This window comes from Drosophila persimilis, unplaced genomic scaffold (genome assembly GCF_003286085.1).
Source record: "Drosophila persimilis strain 14011-0111.01,24,50 unplaced genomic scaffold, DperRS2 tig00000431-arrow-pilon, whole genome shotgun sequence".
Classification (NCBI taxonomy): domain Eukaryota; kingdom Metazoa; phylum Arthropoda; class Insecta; order Diptera; family Drosophilidae; genus Drosophila; species Drosophila persimilis.
The window spans coordinates 6,581,079-6,591,319 of record NW_020825312.1 but is presented as its reverse complement, the minus strand read 5'-3'; positions in this window follow the sequence as shown (position 1 = coordinate 6,591,319).

Below are 10,241 nucleotides of genomic sequence, written 5' to 3'. Positions count from 1 at the left end.
GTCTTTCGACGTATTTATGTAAATTATTTTCAACTCCTTTCGAATGTTCATTCCCTTCAAGGTACATATGTACATACGCACGATATTTATTTACTGATTGGAAATGCTATAACAAGCAGAAGCATAGCCGTTCTGTCGACAACTGGTTGTTCTTTTTTCTAAGATAGGGTTAATCTCTCCATCGATTGATTAATTAAGCGACTTTTATTGGATTAAATATTTCACTTGCAAGTCTAGCTCATATATGGTAAGGAATATTGTACGGAGATGATGTTTTGAATTCCATGGTTTTTCTTTTCTTGGTTGTGAAAGTTGGGGAGAATAAAGTTGGTCCAACAATGGGCAGGCTGTTGCAAACCATTTTGTATAAAACCCAAACACATACATACATAAGTACAACCAGAGAAATCGAGATTTAAAAATGTATTATAATAGATTTTCACCGAAAGTGGAAATTGTAAAAACAAAATTGTTTCCCTTACCATCAATATGAAAATATTTGATCTTGTACATATTTAAATTTAATATTTTCGTGGCCCACTATTTTTATACCCGATACTCAAAATGAGTATTGGGGTATATTAGATTTGTGGTAAAAGTGGATGTGTGTAACGTCCAGAAGGAATCGTTTCCGACCCTATAAAGTATATATATTCTTGATCAGCATCAATAGCCGAGTCGATTGAGCCCTGTCTGTCTGTCCGTCCGTCCGTCTGTCCGTCTGTCCGTCCCCTTCAGCGCCTAATGCTCAAAGACTATAAGAGCTAGAACAACGATGTTTTGGATCCAGACTTCTGTGATATGTCACTGCTCCAAAAATATTTCAAAACTTTGCCCCGCCCACTTCCGCCCCCACAAAGGGCGAAAATCTGTGGCATCCACAATTTCGACGATACGAGAAAACTAAAAACGCAGAATCGTAGAAGATGACTATATCTTTAAGAGTGCAAAATCTGAACCAGATCGTATAATTATTATAGCCAGAATCACGAAAACAATTTCACTCTTTCTCGCTCTGTCTCACTCTAACACACAGGTTTCATGGTCGGTTTTGCCAATTGCAAAATATGAGTTCAAGGATCTCAGAACCTATAAAAGCCAGAGCAACCAAATTTGGTATCCACACTCCTGTGATATCGGACCTTGACCGTTTCATGTCCAAATTTCGCCACACCCCCTTCCGCCCCCGCAAAGGACGAAAATCTGAGGCAACCACAAATCTCAGAGACTATTAAGGCTAGAGTAACCAAATTTGGTACACACACTCCTTTAAGATGTCACTATAAAACGTATATCTCAGAATTTCGCCCCACCCCCATCCGCCCCCACAAAGGACGAAAATCTGTTGCATCCACAATATTGCAGATTTGAGAAAACTAAAAACGCAGAATCATAGATAATGACCATATCTATTAGATTGCTGAATCTGGATCAGATCAGATCATTTTTATAGCCAAAAGGAACAAATCAATTTGCAGTGGCTACGCAGCGCCCGACGTCACGCTCAGACTGATTTTCTGTCTCTCTCGCACGCACTCTTTGTCGTGTCGTTAAATATTAGCGGCGTCTGCCGGAGGAGAGCCATACTGGCTTAGTATCGGGTATAACCGTAGAGTTGCGGTGTCCGCAGCAACTCACAACGTTCCCCCTCGTTATATTTAAAATCGGAATATCAACTGTACAAAGGGAGAACAGCCCGATAGTATCCCTAGATTCCCCATAAAACAGTTTTCAGCCAATAAAGTGGGACATTCGCGGGTATTTGGGGGAAAAGAGCGTTGCAGATTGTGTAAGACAGGAACTCCAATGTCAAAATGCGATTAGTGTAAGGTTCTCCTCCTTTCTCTAATAACTATTAATATTATTTTTTTTCCTATCGAAACTAATGCTTCAAAATAAAGGACTCATTTTACTTTACTTGCAATTTAATTTTTGGTATGACATTTTTCTATGAGGGTATCTGAGGGTATGTATCTAAATACACAATATAGTGGTACGATGTGACCGGCTTATTCCGAAAATAAGACTTAGAGAGAGAGACATGTTTCTAAAGAGCATACATAGTTTTTCGATTCGACAATCTATGCTGTCTATTTTTATCTTCATTTGGTGAGCTCCTATGAGAAACCATCCTTTAATGATTGCTTTTACTCCAGATCTTTATCCTCAAACTTCTTGCTGGAACTCGATTCAAGATCTTGTACATATGACTGCTGGTTAGCTTTGTGGTCAGCGGCTACTCCTGCTCTTGTGCCTGTTGGGAATGAGTCACTGTCCGTTCCTTCCCTGACCAGAATATACAATTATATAGCTCGAATCGAATCGATGCTGTCATTCCCCCTTTGCCTTTTGCTGTTTTAAGAGCAAGGAATCGGAGTGGAAGTGGAGTTTCTGTGGGCGAAGGGATGGATGCGAAAAGAGTTTGACCAGACGAATTGCCAAACATTTTATTTAATCATCGACACGTGTTCTCTGGTTCTCGCTATTCAGAAATGGGAATGGGCATGCGAATTGCAGTCAGATTGGGGTGGCACGGGTGGCAGAAACGGGGGATGACAATGACAGCCCTTAGATGGTGATGGTGGACCCCGTTCAACCCTCGGGCAACGCAACCCTTGCGTGATGTGAATCGAATCTCGTAACCGCTGAGCAAAATGGCGCTGGCTAAAAATGGCAACAACCAGTACAGCACCCAATTCCCAATAAAAATTCTTACAGGCAGGCTCGGATCGGATCAGCGCGAAGCCTAAGCCCCACTCCGCTGGGACCTACGGTTAATCCTCAGCAGAACCGAAACAGAAATATGCCAGCTCCTAATTGGCATCTTGTTGTTCCAGGCATTGTGCCTGCATTCTTTACGAACAATCGAGATGTCAAGTGAGAGTCAAATAATGATGCATAACCCTGTGCTCGGGGTTCTAGATGCCGCAACCCAGATTATACTTCGGGAACATCATAATTTTCTTGTAATCGATTGCAGAAAAAAAGGCATCAAGTGAAGATATCCTACAAAAAGAGATCAGACAGACAAAAACCAACAAAAATCGAAACTCAAAATCCACAAGAAAACTACGAAGGACAACAACAAACGACGGGCGGGCCCTAACCACACAAAGACCTCTCTCTCTCCCTCTCTCTCTCTCTCTCTCTCTCTCTCTCTCTCTCTCTCTCTCTCTCAATATATATCAGACTGCTGCCAATGTTTGTCCTTGGCCACGTGTAGAGCACACTCCAATCGCAAGCAAGAAGGGCACACGATCACGATCTGCCGAACCATCACCGCCAGGTGAGAAGGCAAAACTGTCAATCAGGACGCCATCGGCCAGCGCATGTGTGATCGTGATCCCCGTCCTAATCGTGATACTTTGCTGATTTCAACCCCAGACCGAACCGATCGGCGTCTGATTCGCCAGGCGATTGATCGACTCATGTATTGTATAGTATGTATGTTTACCTTTACCCCCATCCTCACGCTCTCGCTCGGGCTATCCTACAGGCCCCTGCGCTTACCCGTTTCATCTGTGTTGACAATTCGCCAAAGATCTGCGAAATGTGTTTGCTCATGGCCCTAATCCAGTCCCTTATGGGGCGGCACGATCGATTCAGAGATTCATCGATCGATTCCCGAATTCCACGTGGGCAGCACGTGGCTGACTTGAGCCACAATCAAGTCTCTTGGATTGGAGATCCCTATGGATCCCTATTTCAAAATTAATTTCTGAATCATACAGAAGATTTTGTTGAAGATTGGCCAAGGAAATGTGGAAATACATCTCTAATAAAATATAGAACAGATTAACTTTCAATGAATGGGAGACTATGGTAAGAGACGGTTAATTTGGTCACCTCTTAAATTGGGTGATGAGCCCTGCAGAAGTCTGAGCCTTTCGTTAACGAATAATAAATACCCAAGCTGATGTATTCAAAGATTGATCATTTATGAAAGACTGATTATGTATCTGGGATCAAATAATCTATATCTATAAATATTTAAGCGATAGGGTCGAAAGTCAAGGCTGATCAGTCCCTCTCTGACTGGAAGATCGGTGCACTCTGCTCAGCGTTGACAGATCTTTAGAGATCATCTCTGGGAGTGCTGCGAGATCATAGGAGGCACTACTAGCTTTAGTGGGCTTGACCAGTGGCTTCGCAAGTCTCCTCAGCAGATCTACCTATGCAGCAGCTCACATCCTTGTGCCAGTGATCCCATTTCCCATTCCCAGCCCAGATAATCGTCACAGCCTCTACTCAAGTAATTTTTCAATTGACCTAACAATTGGTCTAAGCTCGTGAGCAGTTGAGCTCGTTGGTCGCCGATCCGAGGATCTGAAGATCTAATCTTCCGGATTTACGTGAAACTTTTGCAATAAGTAGTGCATAACAATAAATTGAACTTGGACCGGGCTCGGGGTCGGATCTGTAGCAGAAGCCGGAGCAAGAGCCGCAACATTATTTGGCAATATACGAGAAGGCGAGTGGCCTAATCTGGTGGACTGGACGACTGATCCATTGCTCGCTCCCTGGCACCATCCTCTACCCCGGCAGCCTTGATTCGCCGATGTCGTAGTCCGTGCGTAATCTGAGATTAAATTAAAATGTCGCAGGCGCGCATTCATAATCAGGCCAAGACAGCGACAGGGGCATGGACGAGACTCACCTCTGTTTTGCGCTAAATCCCTTGGCTGGATGGCCTAATCCTTTCGGCTGTCCGTGCGCCTACCTGGTCCTCGTCCTGATCCAGTCCAGTGCCATGCAACAGTCGCGCTACACACGAATTAACCTGATTAAAATTGTATTTTTCCCAAATTTATGGGATTAAGTTCCGTTCAAGTTCCTTTAACTCGTTTAAGCTACCGGATTTAGTTCAAGTGCTCAATCCTAGGGCCTGCACCTCGAGCCATGAGCCGTGAGCTGAACCGCCGTGAGCCGATTTTTATTGGGCTGGCTTAATTAGCACAATTGTTTACAAAATTTACCTTTCGTCATGCTGAGAGCCGAAGAACCTGATGACCTGGCCAACACGAGCAAGCCGTCCTGGATCTCGACAGATCTCCTGTGTGAAATCCATGGCACGCACACGCCCACAGCTCGGCGTGGGCTCGGCTCAGGCTCAGGCTCTCAGGCCCAGGCTGAGAATCAAATCAGCTCAAACCAGTTCAGCTCGGTACAGGTCTACTACTCATTTGGTGTGAACCAAACAGCTCGAAATTCCATTTAAAAATTAGTCTAATCCAGAGTAAAGACACTGCTCGAGACGGTCCACATCCACGTCCACTCTTCCTGTTTAAGACTCAACCAATTCCCCTTCCCTCCTTCCCACACAATTAGCTTATGCAACACAATGGAGGAGGATTTCAATGAGTATGGTATCATAAGGGCCTAGATGCAACCGATTTCCAGACTTGAAAGTTCCTTTCAATACTGTTCATATCATCCATCATCATAATCTGCATTTAGAGAATCTTCCTGCTGACTTCTACACATAAATATGCATGGCCATGTAGCAGTATTAGTGAGCTTTCAAATGCTGACTGCGCGCCTGAGACAAACAGAAAGCTTCAATACATGTGTGAGTCGTGTCCGTGCCTGACCCCATCCACATCCAGATCCACTTCCGTTGGGCAGCTGGAAAGGCTTAAGAGGCTCGCCTATAGGCGCCTATACAACATTGTATGTAGTTCCTGTTGCGGTTATGGTTATGGCTATGGCTATGGCTATTTCTGTGGTGTTCCGAAGGTTCCCGGGAAGACGACATAAATTTTTCGGTTAAGCAAATAAAAACAAATATTTATTTGTAAAAACAAACCACAAACGAAGATGATTCTCCGGCCCAAAGGCCTGTTGGTCATACAAAAACAAATCGTTTGTATGGCTCGCTCTAGCCCCGAGAGACTGGCACAGGCCAAGCAGAAACACGTGCCCACTTATAATGTTTTCCTTAGAGTCGAGTCAGATCTGGGAACCCGAATTTACTCGCTTACTCCTTCTTTTGCTCCTTCCCATCCATTCATGCTGGAAAAACAAAGTGCAAGACAACGAATACATACATACATCGCTTTTCGAATAGCATTTCCCCGACATAAAGTTGCAATATGTTGTGTATTAGGACTTGAAGGATGGAAGCGGAGAGAGTCAGAGCAATTTCCATCTAAATCCCTGTCCGATCCGATCTGATGCGATGCGACTCCCTATCCAATTCACGACAGACGCACGCGTGCGTTGACGCCCCCTCGAGATTAATGAGGATGTGCGGCGTGGCGTTTGTTTACTCTGCTCTAGCGGGAATGAAAGAAAGATCCTCTCTCTCTCCCCGAATCCTTTCACCGGTCCCTGTCTCTGCCACATGTGTTCACTTCCAGCTGCTGACCACACTGGACACCGAACATTGGACACTGGACACTAAACAGTGAGCACTGGACACAACAGCGAGGGCCGTCGCTCATTAAGCAGCCTTCCACTTAAGCATGAGTTGGCTGTTTTTGCATCTTTCATAAATGGGACCAAACAATGGAAGCCAGACTCCGCTCGGCTGTGATTCTTTCTGCATTGAATGGTCTCAAGGAACTCTGTTTCTCTGTTCCATCTATGATATACCCCTCTAGTTTGGAAAAAGGCACGAACCATTCCCGTGGAATGTTTTGATGTATCTAAAAAGGAAAACTTTGTATATGTAACCAGAATCTCCTAAAATAAATCGGCTTTTGCGGCAAATACCTCATGGAAGCACTCGATCATCATACTGGAAGCAGATATGTAAATCACAAGTATCTAAGCTTGGGACTGATATTTATAAAATATAGGGAACCTACAATTAAGGTTCAATCAACCCAATTATCCCACTGAAATCAAAGCTATCTCAATAACCTAGCTTCTCTTCACAATATAATAACGATATTAAATACTTAACGTAGGAAACCCACAATCTAGGAACATGTTCCAAAAACGACTCGATCTTCATACTAAAAGGAGAGTTTCCTCATGTAACTCAGCTTATCTTATGCATATGAGAACAATATTGATTATTTAACATTGGAAACCCATAATTTGGGAACATATTCCAAAATCAACTCGATCAATATACTGGAAGCAGAGTTTCCACAAGTAACTAAGCTTTTCTTAACAATATAAGAACAATATTAATTACTTAACATAGGAAACCCACAATTTGGGAACATATTCCAAAATCAACTCGATCAATATACTGGAAGCAGAGTTACCACAAGTAACTAAGCCTCCCTTAACATTATTGAACTAATGTTGATTAAGTACCTAATACAAGAAACACATTATTTCGGGACAAAATCAACTCAATTATCATTATCCATTGAAAGCAAAACTATCTCCAGTAACTTAGCTTCTGCTACAACTAGCAATATAAATATTATCATTTAGCCAAGAACAACCAACATAAATGCTGACATGATGAACTTAAGATTGGTTCTTCAGCTAAACATATTCTAATGTCAACCAGATATCATACTGAAATAATCACAATCTTAAATCTGGACCAACTTCTCAATATTGGAGACCAAATTCAATTCAAGCTGCAGATCCTACGAGTATATAATATATGTATCTCAGATCGGAGCGAAAGGATCGAGGATCGCGCCTGAAGGCTGTAGGCTATTGAGGAACTTTCCTGCAGGAGTTCCATTGAAACGATCCTCTGCTAACAATTAGTGTGGCTCGTGCAGCGAAACAATTCCACAGCCAGTGGTCCGACCAGGCCTCTGTTCTCTACTTTCTTCCTGATGTCCTCGTCCTTTGCTAATTATGCGTCGAAAAATTGAGCGCCTCAGATTACACTCCGCACAACAAAAACGCAACATGAGCCACAGTCGAGAGAGTCCGGGCGGTTGGGATTCAAATGGTAATGGAATTGGTAATGGAAATGCAAATGCCATCGGAGTTAATTAATCATGGCAAGAATTACTTGTGGCAAATTGTATGCAAGAACACAGAGCAACCGGAACCAAAGATCATTAGGACGGGATCTGCTGAATCGAAGCAGATCTTAGAGCAGTTGTGTATTGTGTGGGCTGGGAGTGAGTGGCGTGGCATATGTGAGTGTTCCCCTTTGTGTCCAGCGATTTGTTCGGAAACCCTACCTAATGGTCTTCGCTGACATACCAAACAATACACCGAACGATAAGTATAGATATGTGCATACTTACGATTATATTATATACTCCCATCGTCCATATAGAGTGCCCTTTCAAAAGGATAGCGATAGGGCTGGGGCTGGGGATCGACATACTTCGAAGGTCAGTTCCCATAGAAAGAAAGCGAACTTCTTCTACAGAATGACCACAGAATGAGAAACTCTTTTCCACGCTCCAACGATCTTTATTTGGCAAACAGTCCCGTCCCTGAATATGTTCCGATAATGACAAAAAGATAATCGGCGAAGGGTAACACAGGAAGTGATCTGATCTACTTTCTGCCAGAACATACCGAGCATACCCATACCGTTTTCATTCCGATTCCGCATCATTTCCACTTGTTTGGCCACAAATTTGAGGTTGGCTAGACACCGATAATCTTATAATATTGCTGAGGAAATGTTTCTTCTCAAATTTCTCGGCTTATTGACAAAATATTTTCAGTATCAATGACAATGGCCAATGGAAAGATAGTAATAGTAGGAACATAGATATAAATAGGTACAGGCACAGGCATACGAAGAGGGCAGGTGCTCTTAATCTTCAGGTCCCGCCAAATCGATGAATTTGGAGATGGGGTGGCAGCCCAATTTGGGACAAACTAATTCCACTACTGTCTCTGGCCCTATAAATGTGTCAACGCGCCAAATTGATGAATGGCAAAGGGTGGTCCAGGGTGTTCGAGTCATTCCGGAAACAGCCCCAACTTTCACCCCAATACTCGTATCTCCGTCCTGAGGAGCTAAAAAGCTGAAGGGGTTGATGCTTCGTCGGAAGGAGAGAAAACAGTTGTGGGAAATTGCCAAAAGTGACCAAAGCAGCGGTCAGCATTGCGGTCAGCCCACAGCTCATTGAGCGATAGACCACTTGTAATCAACCCATCGCCATCCGGTCTTTGTTATCATTAAGCAACAGCAGGACAGGGCAGGGAGACCCTGGGACGGACCAAACCCTTTCATTTGTGGCTCGATGTCTAATAATGAAAATGTGCCCCCGATGCTGTCTATCTGGCTGTCTCTCTGTCTGTCTGTATGTCTGTTGCTTGCTATTTATTTATTAAATGCAAGAGACTCCCCTCTCATTCGCAGCATCACCCACACGGCTGGACAATGGACTGGGTCAGCTGGCCCAGCTGTCACATTTTCCCTAAGCCCATCTCCAACTCCATCTCCCATATCTCCCTCTCCTTCTCCTGCTCCAGGCCTCTGTCTCTGGCTTTAATGAAGTTGGACCCATGGACCCTGATTTCATTGCCCGAAAACTCGTTTTCATCCCGCAAACAAAATGAAGTTGCTGCAGACTCAATCTGGTGGTGTGTTAGGGGCCCTCCGACTGTGGTTGCGCTAGAGAATGAAGTTGAGCACAAGGGTTCGGCTCTGATTGGTTGGGCTCGCTCTCGCTCTGCTTCCCAGTACCAGTTCGGTTTATTACGAGGAGTTTACGATATTGTTATGCGTTCACGATAAGCACGGCAAAATGGCGCAATCACTGGCAGTGGCGTGGCAATGGCAATGGAGTCGATGGCATAGCATGGCGATGATGGCAACGATCGATCGCACACACACACTTGCTTCAGCCTCAGGCATTGCTGCTTAAGCTTACCTTCTACGGTGTATTCTACTCTAGCAGGGAGAGTTTTCAAATGCTCACCCATACTTGTGCAAATGGTTGTCCAGTGCATTAGCTTTTCTTAAACAAAACTTATCCTACTTGTTCAGGTGGAATTCATGTAACTTTTGAGACATGGGCATTTCCATTCCGGCATTACGTTACGTTCGTAAAAAAAGAGAATAAAAACGTAAAATTTGTAAAAGTTTTTAGTCCTAGTAACATAGTAAATAAGTACTCCTCACGTTACGTTACCAAAAACAAAAGCCTTTTCGAGGTTGGGTTACAAAATTTGAAAACTGTGCCAATTGGGTAGGACTATCTGTATACAATTTCGTTTACTAATATATGAAATATAAAGTGTTCATTCTTGTTGCTAATAGACACAAAAACCTTTCCTGTTTTTTCTCGTATTAAATCCGCAGGGGCATCGTACTATTTTACTGGCGTTACGTTACGAAATTCCGCGGC